Source organism: Lepidothrix coronata, unplaced genomic scaffold, assembly GCF_001604755.1.
Source record: "Lepidothrix coronata isolate B3197 unplaced genomic scaffold, Lepidothrix_coronata-1.0 Scaffold28, whole genome shotgun sequence".
NCBI classification, from domain to species: domain Eukaryota; kingdom Metazoa; phylum Chordata; class Aves; order Passeriformes; family Pipridae; genus Lepidothrix; species Lepidothrix coronata.
In genome coordinates, this window is record NW_016690208.1 from 2,640,700 (window position 1) to 2,655,961 (window position 15,262).

Genomic DNA, 15,262 nt, shown 5'->3' on the forward strand with positions numbered 1-15,262 from the left:
TTACAGAGAACTGCCAGAGCTACTCATGTCTTCTCTCCCACCTCTCAAATATGACAGCTCAACTCGACTGATGTTCTTGCTGACTGGGTTTTGGGTCCTAAGGCCCTGTTCACTTAGTTGGAGGCTTGAATTTCCCTGCAGCTGGCTCAGATGAGCTAATGAAGTCAACGCAGGCATGAGGCATTCTTGATTTAGACACAACTGAATTTGAAATGATTTTCACGCTTCAGGGCATAAACCAGCTCCTACCTCATGGGATTAGAAAACATATTCTCCTGTGAACAGGTTATTCCACAACTGGCCATTGCATGTTTCTTCTGCAGCAGCTGATGTTGGTTGTTGTCTGAGGCAGATGGAAAGCTGGAAGGATTCTGACCTGACCTGGTAAGGTAAATGTGTGGGGGTAAATGGGGAACAGAGCAGGATTACTTTGCTTTCTTCAGAGGGTTTGTGGAGTTTTGTGAATGACTGTGAGGGCAGTAAGGCCCTGTCCTGTGGTGCAGGCTGCCTTTTACAGCTGAGCAGAGTGATAGCAAAATGGCACCGGAGCATTTAGGCTGTAAATCACCCTGTGTCATGCAAGGCATGGGCAGGGACCAATGGATTCAGAGCAAATTTTTGTAGAAGCTGTAGCATGTAATAGAAATTCTGTTATTTCTAGGAGACCTTATACCACAAGACATTTCTGTAGATCCTGTAAGCCCTCTGCAATGGGTATTTTCTATTTCATAGGATTTTTCACTAGTGGAAGGAATGCAGCAGGATTTCTGCTCTCACTTGTAATTAGTCCTGGGAAGAGGAAGCAGGACTCTTCCTTAGTTTGACTCTCTTGTCCGGGGATAATTTTCCAAGATCTCTGGAGCAGGTCAAAATCAGAATGGGTGAGCAGTCCTTCCAAAATAGATCCTGCATAGAGCTGTGCACTGAACTTCATCCAGCTGAAAACTGTTCTTTAGTCTCTGCACAAATCTCTCCTCGCTGTTGACACTCTTCCTTTGCACTCTGTTGTGGGTCTAATCCCACCAGCTTTCATCTTAGAACAGTGATTTTGGTTTATAAACAGGGAGGTGAAAGACAGTGCAGGTCTTTTGAAGAGCAGCACAGAAATTCCTCACCTTGTGCCAAGGTCTGATGATGGAACAGGATGTAGAGGAGCCACACTCTCGCCTATGTCCTTTCACTATTCAGGTCATGCCCAGCTTTAAACAGGGAGAGGCAGGGGAGCCTCGATTCTGACCTGAGCCAGGAGACTTGCAGAGCTCCATAGATTTGCCCTGGTGCACTGCTGGGCACAGGTGGAAAAGCCAGGAGCTCGTGGGGACTGCAGTGTACACACCTGGTAATGAATGTACAATCGTCTGTCATTTGTTTACTTCGGCCTTTTGATCTCCACAACAGGTTGCATTAATTTTTTCTTTAATTGGCGTGTCTATTCCCTTGGCCCTGGATTGTTGCCTTGGAGATGCACGGGAGACCTTTGGAGAACTGCTTATTACAGCAGCAGGTGTGCACAACGCTGACCTGGACAAACCTGTGTGAGTCACCCGCTGATGGCGGGGTTGTAGGTGGCTGTGTGAGTCACTGAAAGTGAGGGGATCCCACATTCCTGACCTCCCCAAGGGCAGTGTTAATGCCTTTGGGCGCTTGATGTTAAACAGAAAGCACAGAACAAGATGGTTTGCTCTCCCCTTCTACCCACATGGTCCTGCAGAGCGAGGTGGCTGGATGAGAAAAGCAGGAGTCCAAACCAAAGGCACCCTTCAGAAGTGTGGCTGACCTGTAACTGCTCTCATGGAGGATAATGAGGTTTGTATGGGCAGGAAGCAAGTGTAGAAGAGCTATTTGTGTGTACTTGTCTGACTGATGAAGGAATTAAAACTAAACACACCAGACTAACGAGTGCCCAGTGAGTTGGGAGAGCGGGAGTTTGGTAACGTCAGGAAGGAGGGTGGGCTCCTATAAGGAAAGAAGTGGAGGGCACTGGCCTCCTGTCCCTAGTCAAGAAAAAGACACTGCTGGAAAGATGAGATGAGACACCAAAGGGGCAGGAGTAGTGTAATGCTTTGATATCTAGAAAGGGAGAGGATCTGACAACCAGATGATGGTTTTCAGCAGCGCTGGTGCATCTCTTGGTAGCTCAGTGCCTGGCAACTTCAATAGCAGCGCAGATCAACTGTAGGAACACCACATATGGTCCAAAAAGCTGTTCATGCATTTCCTCCCTCTGCCTTACTCTTGATGACTGTTTGAGATTAGACACATTTCTCATGAGCAGTGATCCAGGTGCCCGGCCTTACACTGTTCTTGTAACCTGGAGAGAGGTGGGAATTTTTCTACCTGCAGCATTTCCTACACCAGGGAAATGTGCTGCAAAATCCCTCTAAAGCCACCTTCCCTTGGTGGGCAAGGACATGGGGTGACAGCACATAACTGGTGACCCATGAATAAGGTAATGAGTGCATTTACATGAGGCCAGTAGTTGCCCAGGTGCTTGTCTCATATATATTATACTCACACTCACATATATAAATATATATGTGCGTGTGCACCATTTTTGTGAACTGTTGGACAGTCCCCAAGAAATAAATGCATGTGTACCTGCATTTTGTCTGGCCTTTTGTCACCAAATGTCACACTGACAGACACCTGTGTGTGTGTGTTACAGGACAGGGAAGGAGAATTAAAGGGAGGCTGCCCTGTCCTTGTGTCCAAGGAGACCACATCTTCCAAGCTATAAAAGATTCCCTGGGCAGAGGAACTGCACTTTGCAGCAACTTTTACAACACTATCTTTAGTGCCAATTTCTTGCCAGCACTGCTGCTCCCATTGTGTTGACCTGAAGCTCTTTTCATCTGGAGCAGGGACTGTATTTGCCTGTGAGGCTACTGGTATTTTATGGCTCTGTGGAGTGTCTTGGAAGAGGAGTGATTGCCTTGCTCTACTACATTAATTTCCATCATCTTTAATGACAGAACAAATTAAAAGATATTTCTGGACTGAAGTCCTTCCAAGGGGCAGCTCTTCCTTTGAACCTGCTGCCCATGAAACCAGGGGAGAACACCAGGCAGCCTTTGCTGGAGTTTTCTGGTCCCACTCGGGCTGGACAGAAATCCCCACAGGCCTGTTGTCACCCAATGTCCCTGACATCACCCCACGGCTCTCACCGGGGTCACCAAAACATGAGGGAAAAGGCTCTGGTACCCCTCTGGAGACAGCCCCAGGTGCCTCAAGCTGGGGTGGTTGTAGGGACTACATATAACTATATATATAACACCTAGAAAACTATAGGCTATACATCGTTATGGAAACCCTGACAGTGATGATCTCAGGATCTCCTCTAGCGCTGTGGAGCCTGAGCAAAGTGGCTGTTGGGTGGAATATCTCCATTGAGGAGATTCCACACCCTCTCTGGGCAACCTGTTCCTGAGCACAGTCACTGCACAGTCAAGAAGTTCTTCCTTATGTTCAGGTGGAGCTTCCTAGGCATCGGTTTCTGCCCATTGCCTCGTGGCCGTGTGGTTGGCACCACAAAGCAGAGCCTGGCTCCATCTTCTTGGCACCCCCATTGAGATGTTTATACACATTAATGTAGTCTTTTCCTGAGGCTGAACAGCCCCAGCTCCCTCAGCCTTTCCTCATATGAGAGATGCTCCAGTCCTGCAGTCATCCTCGATGTCCTCTGCTGGCCCTGCTCCAGGAGCTCCGTGTCTCACAGAAGGGAGCTCACAGAGTCATTAGTGTTGGAAGGGACCTCTGGAGATGATCTGGTCCAACCTCCCTGCCCACGCAGGGTCACCTGCAGCAGGTGACACAGGAACATGTCCAGGTGGGTTTTGAATGTCTCCGGAGAAGGAGACTCCACGCCCTCCCTGGGCAGCCTGTTCCAGTGCTCTGCCACCCTCAACATAAAGAAATTCTTTCTTATACTGAAGTAAAACTCCTTGTATTTTAATTTATGGCCATTGTTCCTCATCCTGACACCGGGCACTGCTGGAAAGAGTCCAGCACCATCCTCTGACACCCTTTTTTGAGATACTTATATGCACTAATGAGTCTTCTCCAGACTAGCCAGGCCAGCTCCCTCAGAGAGATGCTCCAGACCCCTCACCACCTTCACGCCCGCCGCTGGCCCGGCTCCAGCAGCCCCTCGTCCCTCCTCCTCCTCCTCCTCCTCCCGCTCCATGTCGCGCCGCCCCTGCGGTGCCGGCGGGGCCCTGCAGGCGGCGCTGGTCGCGGGCCGGGCCGGGCCGCGGGGAGGAGGAGGAGGAGGAGAAGGAGGAGGAGGAGGCAGCGAGTGCCCGGATCGGCCGCAGCCGCCGCCGCCGCCCCGCGCAATCCGCCGCCATCCGCCGCGCCCCGCGCCCATCGCCCCCCCGCACCCGGCTCCGCAGGCACCCCCGGCTCCCCGCCACCACCACAGGTGGGTATCGGGGGCCGGCGGCGGCGGCGGCCGCGGATATTCGGGGCGGTGAGTGGGGCCGGGGGGAGGGAGGGGAGAGGAGAAGAGAGGAGGGAGGGGAAGGGAGAGGGAAGGTGGGACGAGGCAGCGCTAAAATGGAGCCGGGGCCAGCGGCTGCGGCACCCCGCGGCCTGCTCGCCTCGGGCCGGCTGCGGGGGGACCCCCGCGGTTTGTGGCCGGGGTAGCCGCCCGTGGTTGTTGTGCGGGGCCTGCCCGGGCCCATCCCCGGCGGGATCCCCATCCTCGGGGCCCCTTGTCCGGGCTCCAGCCCCCCGGGCCGGGGGGGCCGCGCTGGCCGAGCCGCCCCCGCCCCGCTCAGCAGCCGGGCCGGGGGGTCCCCGCCGCAAAGGCGGGTTGTTTTTCTTGGTCGTCTGGAGTGTGACACAAAGATATTTTTGTCGCGCCGTGTGTGTGTGTCTCAGCAAAACAAGGAGGGGGGGGTGGCATCCAGAAGGCTCGGCCGGTTTGTTATTGTGCGGGAGCTACAAAAGGGCTGCTGAGGCCGAAATGCGGCTGGGCCGGGAGGGGGGGGAGCGAGGATGGAGTTTGTGCGCTGGGCCAGCTGGTTCGGTGGGTTTGAAAAGATGTTTTAGGGTTATTTTTTTTTGTCCAGGAAGGAGTTTTTTCATCTCTGTGTGGGAGCAGCTGTGCCCCCCTAATGCGGGTCCCGGGACTCGTACTGAGCATCTTCACGGGGGGGGGTGGTTTTAGTCGTGTTGGTTGTGACAAAACCCCCCTGATCTCCCAAGTCGGAGCTGCCGAAAGCGGTTTGAATGAGCTGGGAGTTGTGGGGTTTGTAAGGAAAGTTGTTTTGTTTTGTTTCAGTCTTCTGAACGGGCAAAGGGTGAGATACTCACTGAGTATCATCTCATGAAATGTCTGTATATTGATGTTAATGGTGTCTGGGGTGATAAGGTAAAATAAACATAGATGTTCAGGACTTTGGTAATTTTGTTTCTTTCTAGGAACAGGTATAAAGTATAAGCACATTGCAGTGTCTACATCCTCTGCTTAGGGGGAAGACATCCCACCCCTTCCAGCACCGAATCCAGGTTAATAGAGGAAGTTTTGTTTGGCTTAAGCCTTGTCTTGAAAAGATGCAAGTGAGGCCTCCACTGGAATGGGCCCTTCCATGGTGTATAAATAGCTGGTCCCTGCCTTGAGTTTGGAGAATCAGCTTCTGATGAGGAGGTTTTTCAGATATAAACTGGCAGACTTAGCTGCCTTTTCCATGTTCAGTTGCCACTGGGGTAGTTAAATCCCAGCGTCCTAAAACCTAGTCCTCTAGGGACTGAGGAGTAAAGTCACCTGGAAGAGGTAGGGAGGCCTAGACCATATCCTGAAAGTGGAATTTAGGGAGAGGATGGAAAGTGATGTTTTCAGGCTTTCTGACCGAAAAGATTAAATAGTTACCTGCCTTTTTGCCCTCTAAATGAAACATTGTAAATGAGCCTGGGTGTTTTCAGGAGCTCATCAGGAGATTTTTGTGAGTTCATCATAGGTGATGCTGCTTCTTTCAGGTGTCTAGATTAAGAAGTTCTTAAGTTCTTTGTAGTTAACAGAGTATTTTGGGTGGTACGATAAACAAGACCTCTCCCATATGACCTCTTTGAAATGGTCTAGTGTTTTGCTTGTTACAGTTAAAAAGTTAAGATTAAAAATAATACTTGGACAAATCACAAATATTATGGGAGGTTGCTGCTTTGTTTCTGTTGGTTTTGGGTTTTTTAATTACACATTTCCTCAAACCAGTGTGATTACATCTGCTGTTAGCTGTATTTTGATTTTGTGCTTAATTTGATAAGTACCTTGAGTGCAAATTGATTCTTTTTTTTTGTTTGTTTCTTAGACTGGTCTGCTTTTCTGCACAGCCTGAGTAAACTAGATATCTATCACATATTTGAGGCTGCTTTCAGCAGTTTTCACTGTTAAGAAGATATATTTTTACATGACTTGACAGATACCTTTCTTAAAAAAAAAGGTAAAGAAAGTAAACTGTGTGTTTGATACAGGTTTCCAAAGTTGTCATTATAAAGTGCCTTGGTGCCTTGTTTTTTTCTAAATTTGGAGAATTTTACTTTGGTCTTAGAGTGCATTTTTTTAAAATGAACTCTGAGCTTTTTTTTTTTTTTAATTTTTCTGTGTGTGCATGAGAGCTTAAAAGGGCAACTCAGCCAACTGACTGAAAGAGGAAAAGTAAGTAAATGCTCCATACAAGTGCTGGAAAGGAGATGCAGGGCTTAAAAGTATTTTTGTTTCAATAAATATGAGTGATGTTCCCAAATATTTTTTTAATTAAAATTATTTTGCTTTATAGTGACTTTTTAATAAAGCTTTGTGTAAAACCTAACTTCAAAGGCTAATTTATTGGAACAGCCTCCTGAAGGTAGGGGTGGCATTAGAGTCTGTGTTTGTTTAACAGAGCTGGTACCTGAGTGATGGTGTGGCAGGGATGGTTCCAGAGCACCTGATGGTTGTACCACACCTTTCTTGTCCTGCTGGGATCACACCTGAGGTGTGGCTGGGGAAAACAAGGACCCTGGTGCTGCTCTGGTTTGCCTGAGCTGTGCAGTGCAGCCTGTTGGATGATCCAATACAGAATTTCCTGCCTGTTCAAGATTCAAGAGTGTTGGTTGTTCAAGGCCTTCATTGTGCTCACCTGACTAATTGGAAGTATTTGTGGGTGAGCTGGGCTAACTTTTAAGTGCTGCTGCACTAAAAACAATAGTAAGCCTTTTTTAATTATTTTTTTTTCTTTTATGATGGTAGTCTAGAAAGAAATTGTGCTATAGAGGCATTTCCACTTGTAATGGTGTTTTTTTTTTCTTGTTGGAGAAATAGAAGCAAAACGAACAGGAGAAACTTAGTGATACAGGATGGTGACTTCAGGGGAGGGAGGGAGAGGGTTTATTCCAAGGGCTGGACCTCTCTGGTCATCCGTGTTCTCATTACTACATTCCTCATTTATTCTGCAACTTGGCACTGAGCTGTTTTCTCAGTATCAGGCCTTGCTCTTAAGCTGATCATGCCTTGTAAGTGGGTTTTGTTTTTCATGTGGCACTGACTCATTCTCCTAAGAGGTCGATAATTTCACAGCTCCTTATCACTGGTTTGTCATTTGAAACAGAAGAAATACAACTGTGGGTCTCTCAGGTATCAGACAATGAGGTGAGAGCACAGAGACCAAGTAAAGGCTGGGCAGCTGCAGCTCTCCATTGCAGAGCTAGTGATTTTGTTATCAAAGTCATGAGAGTGCTCGTGGAAAGCACCTTCTGAAGGGGGTTTTGCACACATTTGGGTTGGTTAAAGAGTTGGTCTTTCCCACATGAAGATAAAATAAGGCAGGAGATTATATTATAATATTCAGCCTCACTGAAATGTAGCTTTGGCTCATGTTCTGTTAGTAACTTGTACTAGAATTTAGGATGTTCTCTGCATACACATTTGCTTCCTGCACAGAAGTAACAGAGGCTGGAGCTTCTGAGCTGTTTATTTCGGAGCAAAGCTGATCAGATGTGTATGGCTGTAAATCCTGACCTGTTTTTTTGTCTGGGAGCGTTTGGACCACAACTGAAGTGGACTGGAGGCTGCTCTAGTAGCCCTGGTTTGTTTTGTATTTAACTGTGGCGTTGGTTGGTTGTGAAGCTGCTTGACTTGCAGTGCTGTGGGGTCTGTGGGGACAGGAGGTGCTTTTGAGATTTTATATGCAGTTCTGCAGTTCTTGCACCCAAACTCAGTGTCTGTATTTTGATTCTGAACTCTTGAATTTTTCAGGAAAGTTTTGATAAGCTGGAAGGGGCGAGAGAGCTCACTGTTACACCTTTAAGAGACTAGAGGTATGAATTTGGGGAGGACTGATGAAAACAGTCGTACCTTGAGTGAAAGGGAAGAGGTAATGGCCAGGTTTGAAATGTGCAAACGTGATGGAGGAGGTGAAGGTGAGCTTGGTGTAAATGTGAAGAAATACAGGAAAAATAACCAGGAAGAAAGCAAAGACTTGCTAACAGCCCCCCAGGATCTGGCCAAGAGGACCACTCTGTTGGGCTGTAGTACTTCAGATGTCTGCCAGGCTTCCATTAGCTGTTGGGAGCAGCCTCAACAGCCTTTAGATTTCAGGTGGGTGGCACTTAGGAGGAGTAAACTACCTAGTATTTGTGGAGTTAGCACCCTTAAGGAAGAGATTTGGTGGAGGAACCCTTCCTGGGTAGCCATTGAGACATTTAGGCAGGAATTGTAGTGATGGTCCTCCAAGCACTGAATACAGACAGATTTGAAGAGATTGCACTGGGACTTTGCCTCCCCCAGGCACTTCTTGTGTGGGAATATAGCCTTTTGGTTTGTTTTTTTTTTTTTTGCAAGAGTTCTGCTGTGGGATAAGTTCTTCAGCTCTTCCTACCTGTATGTGGGCTGGGAGGTTGTACAGAAGCCTTGAGTGATCTTGTTCAGCATTGGGAGTGGGCTGTGAAGCAGGCAGGGGAGTAGGGACACGTTCAAGAGATGTTTCTTCATGGCTACAATAGTATGAAGTATGGTTATATCTTTTATTGAAATAACCAGAGAATCGAGTTCCCACCTAGCAATTGAAGCTTCAAGAGCTGTCATTCAGAAATGGATTCATGAGATCTTGAGTGTTGGTATGGTGTTGGTGTTCTGCATCAACAACACTAGAGCAAAGTGTTGCCTCTAGTGAAGCCTGTGATCCTGTTGCAGCAAAAGCAGTGGATGGGATGGCTCATTTAGGAGGTGTTTGCAGCATTCCCCATCCCAACATGCAGAGACCTGCTCCTCCAGAACTCTTCTGGAGCAGGGCTTCATGCTGCTGCTGGCCCCACAGCATCAGGAAGGCAGGCAGTGTGATTCAGAGCGTGGTTTTCAACCCCAGAAAGTAGGAGACGAAGGCTCTATTTCTTGCTCTGCTGCTTAGCAGAGCTGCAGAGTTCTGTGGTGTCGTTTTCCTATCTGGAAGCTGAAGTGATGACGCTTACACACCTTGTCAGTTATGCACTGCAAATATCTATGTAAATTAAAGCATCTGTGAAATGTTTTCACTTCCTGTCTGGCTCGGGGTAGTCCAGATGTCCTGGGCATAGCCTGGGTTACTGAGCTCTCCAGAAGAGCTAAAGCTTCCTAAAGATGTCTAAAGCTCCTTTCTTAGGAGGACTGAATCAGCTGCTGTAAGGTGCTTTCCTACCGCTTTGTCCCTCTGTCCCTTTCCCATCAGATTCCTGTTAGCATCCTTGGCATTCATTTGTGGTGCAAATGGCTTCTATGAATAGGCTTCCTGCAAGGAGAATTGCTGTGCAATGCTGCATTGCCCTGATGCTGTTAAAATTGGGGAACCCGGAGGAAGGCTTGCTTGGAAGCTTCAGTATCTGCAGTGTTTATGAACTGCAGGCTTGTCTGGACTGCTTGACATCTTATTAATGGTTTGAACCGGCTGCCTCGGTCCTGATGGCTGTGGGAATTGGGAGAAATCTGATAGAGAAAGAGCTATTCAGCTCTTGCCAGGGCAGCTTTGTACCCCGCAGCAAGTACCTGCCAGAGGAGCTCCCAGCAGCGCCCTGGGGAGGAACAGGACTGGAGGGATCTGCTCAGCAGGGGTGTATAGGAACCTCTGCCTTGCCTGTGCAGTGAGGGATTGGCATTTACGACCTGCTGATGAATAGCACTGGCTTTTATCTCTTCATAAAGATAACCCTCTGTGCGTAACCTGAGTGGGAGCTGAGGCCCTGAAGTCAGCAGGCAGCCTCAGAGTGCAGAGAGGTGACCAGAGCCCAGATTTGGTAGTGAGGCCCATTGGGCACAAGGTAAACATCCACCTCCCTGTTCCAGTGTGATGCTTCCTGAGACTGCAGAGAAAACAGAGCAGCTTACTCAACAGCTGATGGCATTTGTGTGGAAAGAGCTGTATCTGTTCCTGAAAAAAGGACTGTTTAACCCAAAGCACTGCCAGCTTTGCTCTGATTTCATCTCTTGGAGCTGTGACATCTCTAATTTCCTCTCTGGTTGTTTGCTATAAAATTTATGTTCACTGCTGAGAGACAGAATAAGTTGCTGAGCTTGGGACCAGGTGAAGGATTTGTGGAATGTTTGACAGAGAATTATTCTTCCAGTGGCCAGTTGTGGCCTTGGCTGTGTAGGGTGAGGTGTGTCTCATGGTTTGGAGGCTCAAGTTTGGGTTCTGGAGCTGGCAGTACATTGATATTTCACCTGTGCTACTCTTGCTCTATCTCACCTGGGTTATGTGGGTATCATTGCTGTGATGACTTCTAAAAGTCTATGTGGCAGAAGTGTCAGGGCTAAGGGAATTTCATGACCTTAACATGCAGTGGTGTTTATTTTTAGTGATGGAAGAGTTTCTGCCTTCACCTGTCAGAGCTAAGGCCTGGTGCAATGGCCTGGGAACAGTTTGTGTTTTTGTGGGTGCCTTCTGCCCTCGTGGGCTCCTCTGAAGCAGTGGGCAGAATTGGGTGCACTTCTGTGCCAATGGACAGACTCTTCCACGGGAAGAGGCTGTTCTGGATGTGGCAGGTGCTGCTGCAGTGCATTCCTTCCTCGTTTGACTCATCTTTGCAACTTTTCCTTTGTGATCGAGAGCTACATTTTCTCTGAGGATCTTGGCATGGAGGTTTGGTGGCTGGGGTAGGGACCTGAGCTCTGAGACTTCTTACTGTCTGTGGTGTTAGTTAAGCAAACTGTTCCTCTGCCTTGGTTACCCAGGTAAAATAGGACTGATAGTACCAGCCCTGTTACCCATCAGGAGATCCCTACCAGCTACTCACAGTCTGTTGCTGTTGCTCAGATACCTAAATGCCCAGTTTACCTTACAGTTCAGCTGAATGTTGCCAGGAGCTTTCTGAACAAGTTTTGCCAACGGAGCACTATGCCAGGTATTCCTTTAGTATTTGGATTTAAACTGCTCACTTGTGATCAGCTTCCTTGCTCTGGCATTGAGGGAGCAGGATGTTGTATCTGTGTGTTCCCTCTGGACATTCACATCTCAGAGGAACCGGAGCAGGGCAGAGTGGAAGGCAGAATCACTTTGGAGGCTGTGGGTAGTGTGTTTTCAGCTCTGGGCCTTGCTTGTGGAAGAACCAGAACTAAAGTACAACTTAAGTACAAATCTTTAGATTTACACTTGAATATGAGCCTTGTTGGGCAGGCAGTTCACAGAGATCATGAGGTTGCTTCCCTTTCCTCTTGTACCAGAGGGGTTGAGATATGGAGATATGGATCTTTTGAGGCCACAGAACTGAGCAGCACTGAGCTGAGCTGAACTGAGCTGCACTGTCCTCCCTGGGTTTTGCCTCTGAAATGTGAAACTGAACTGAGCTGCACTGTCCTCCCTGGGTTTTGCCTCTGAAATGTGAAACTGAACCGAGCTGCACTGTCCTCCCTGGGTTTTGCCTCTGAAATGTGAAACAGCAAAGAAATAGGCTCCTTTATTTCTATTGTGTCTTGTTGCAGAAGTACCTGCCAGGAGGTCAGGAAGTCAGAGCCTGATGGTGCTGGGTCCTGCCTTGTGTAACGTCTTCACGGCCTGGATGAGAGGGCAGGGAGTGTAATGTTGGTAGCTGGTGCCTGCAGGTTGTTCCACGAGATACCTTCCTGCTTCCCTGCAGCATTCAGCTCTTGATTCTGAGGGATGATAAGAAAGCCCTGCAGTACTTCCTCTTGGGTTGGAGATAAGGTTATACCTTCCTGACAAGCTGGCACGAGCGAGTGGGTCAGTTCCTCCTTTACAGCATGATGGGGCAGATGGATAGGAGACTGGCTCTGTTTCTCTGGAGGGCTGTTGTAGAGAGACACTCCTTTCAAGGAAAGGATTAACTGCACACCTTTGGTTTTCTGTTACTTGAAAAGGAGGGGGAGTTTCATGAGCACAGGATCTCACAAGTACTTTCTGTGGGCTGTGGACCAGCTTTCTGATGGGATTTTTTTTGCTCTGTGCCACAGTCTTGCATACTCAGGATGAACTATTTCTTTGTCTGCATCCTCAATTACTGGAGGTCAGGGCTCCTTTCCAGGGTGTGGCATTGTCTGTCCAGCCAGCACAGAAGGGACCACAGAACTCGTTAATGTTTTTGTGTAAATACAATTGAGCTATTCTCCAGACCCCAATCTGCTTTATCTGTTTTACAGTAAGTTACAATTCCACCCTTTCTGGCTGCCTTTCTCTGCCCGCCTTCCCAGCACTGGAAAAGCTGTTCAGCAGAGAGGTGAAGCTTCTGTATTTTACAGGCCAGATCTGAGATTGCAAAGATCTGTTTTCTCTAGAGCTGTGCAGTGATTTAGTGACAGTAGTTGTGATTCCCAGCCTGTTGGTCCATTTAGAAGAGAGGGCAGCAGGTGAGCTTGGTGAAGACAGAACTGAGAAAATGAGGTCGTGTTACAGGACATGCCCTTTCTGTCTCCCCTGTCATGTTTTATCTCTGCCTGTAGAGCCCCGCAGCGCAGAGTTAATGATAGATCCACTGTCCAGAAGGCTCTGCCTCTCCTCTTCATGGTCCTGCTCTGGGCCTCAAATCCCAGGAAGCTTGGCATAGAGAGAGGTCTGATGATGGGGCTGGACAGCAGGCAAGCCTGGCAGACAACCTCCAACCTCCAGTACTACTTGGCTAACAACATATCTCTGCAATAAATCATAGGAGATATGATCCTGTTCTCCCACTCCCTGTTTTTACAGGAGACAGGGTTCATGGGAAATGCAGAGAGAAGGTGGAATTGTACAGGATTAAAGGAACTGGTGCCATCAAATACATCTATTGAGCTTGTGAATCAGTAGCTTGGTGATGGGGTGTTTTATCTCTTCTCTGCACTGCAGACTCCTGACTTGCTTCTCCCTATCTGGCAGGATATGGTGCCATTTTCTGACACCACATTTGGTGCTACATCCAGATCTTGGCAGGTCCTTTTTCAGGTGTACCAGCAAATCTTGGCAGCTCCCTCTGGAAATAATTCAATAGAATGACAGTGAGCAGTTTCTTGTGGCTTAGACTCTTGCTGCAACCTCTGCCTGCTGCACAGCTCTTCTGACTGATCCTGTTGGCTTTGTACTTGTATGCTGATATTCTCCTGTTGCTCCCCTCCTTATTAAGCAATGTCTCCTGGGAACTGAGTGTTCATCTGGTCCCTTCCTTGCTAGGCTGATGATCCATGCCTGGCCCAGACAGGGCTTCTGAAGGATATGAGTGCATCTGACACCAAGCCCCTGGGCAGGTGATCCCACTGTTTCACCAAAGCCCTTCCAAGGGCAGCCAGTGGTGTCTTTCATCGCTGAGGCAGGTGGTGAATGTTTCACAAATAGGTGGTTCTTGATGGGACAGGTTCCAGAAGTAGTGGTATTTCTCTGTTGACAGATAAATGTTGAGCTCTGGAAGTATCAGCAAAATTGACTGTGTGTATTTAAAGAAGAATGAACACCACTAATCTCCTGTAAAACTATACTGTGTTTTTTAAAAGGTTTTATGTTACTAGTATCATGCATTTCAGTTTAACATCAACTCCAAACACTTGTCTCTTCTGAAAGTACTGCTCAGCTTTTCCAACCTGTGAGTTTCTGAACAATTTGTATAAAGTTTCAGGTCAAAAATCATCCTGCTTGTGGAGAAAAACCTTTTCACTGTTAATCTCCATCCTGGTGCTTTGTTTTGTGTTAGTGCCTGCTACTGTGAAGTGAGCAAGGACTGAAGGTCTGCAGTAGTCTTGGATCCTTTGCCCCAGTGATTGTGCTCAGTGTAGAGCTCAGTGGTGTGCGAGCAGCTGAAGTGATTCCTTCTAGTGTGTGTGTTACCTTTCAGAAGTCTGTTTGCCCTGCTCAGCTAAGGCTGGCTGACTTCCAGGTACTCCAGCTCCATTGAAGTCTTGTGAATAAAACACCAGCAGCCCAGCCTCCTGCATACATAGATTTACAAAGAGCTTTGCAGACAATCCTGTTTGTCAGGAATCTCTCCCTTTGGCCGTGTTTTCAGCTCGGGGGTTTCCAGTTGTTACCAGTGCCAGTAACTCAAGGTTTTCATAGGGGTTTTTTTGCAGGACAGGCTCGGTAGGTCCCTGCTGTAGCTCCAAGACTTACATACTTATTAATCTAATGTCTTTAAGACATTAAAATGTCTTAAAATGTCATTGTTGCTCTCTGGATTAGAACATACCCCTTCAAAAGGCAGTTAGACAGGGTCAGTACCCAAACATCAGATCCAGGGCAACACGAAGTGGACATGAAGACATGGGAACAGTGGAGCTCTCTGCCCAGGAAGTGGTTCTGGTGCAGTTATTTGTAGCCTGGGGTCTCTAATGGGGTCATACTGCAGTATTTTGTGATTCCTCTGAGACATTCAGTATTTTGCACTCTGGTGCTGTCCCTTGATGTAACAGGAGACATTGGTAGAATGGGAAGAGCTAAGCTGTATACTAAAGCTGATAGCAAACTTTCCCCAGAAGAGCTCTATAAACCCAGAGAGGAAACCTTGCAGAAACGCTGGGGATTGATTTATTTTTGATTTCTCTGTAATGGGATATTGCTTTCTTCAGGGTCAGCTCTCGGGCTCGGGAACCCTGAGCACAGGTCAGCGGCTCTGCCGGCGCTGTCAGTATTCGGTTGTCAGCATTGGCATGTGCCTCGTGGTTCCATGCTCTCCTAATAAGGAGCATGCAGGCAGGCAGGTCAGTTGTAAACGAACTCGATTTTTATCAGAAATGGCTGTGCTCTGCAAGACTAGAAGGCCTGTATGATCCCTGCCCGGATTCCCTGCGTGACTGTGCGATGGGGAGATAGTCGAGCATCGCGCCAGCCTTGGGAGGCTC

General features: G+C 48.0%; 1 protein-coding gene across 8 annotated transcripts in view; it reads left to right on the top strand.

Moving 5' to 3' along the window:
* Positions 1-4,281: 4,281 nt before the first annotated feature.
* Positions 4,282-15,262, top strand: part of PRRC2B (proline rich coiled-coil 2B) — a 45,763-nt gene continuing 34,782 nt past the window's right edge. For 5 of the 8 annotated variants that reach the window (XM_017809968.1, XM_017809974.1, XM_017809972.1 and 2 more), the window contains exon 1: positions 4,381-4,468. The gene's annotated coding sequence lies outside the window, so the exon portion shown is untranslated. Of the gene's footprint in view, positions 4,469-15,262 lie in introns of all 8 variants that reach the window. The other 3 variants (XM_017809969.1, XM_017809970.1, XM_017809971.1) reach the window with 3 other exon arrangements.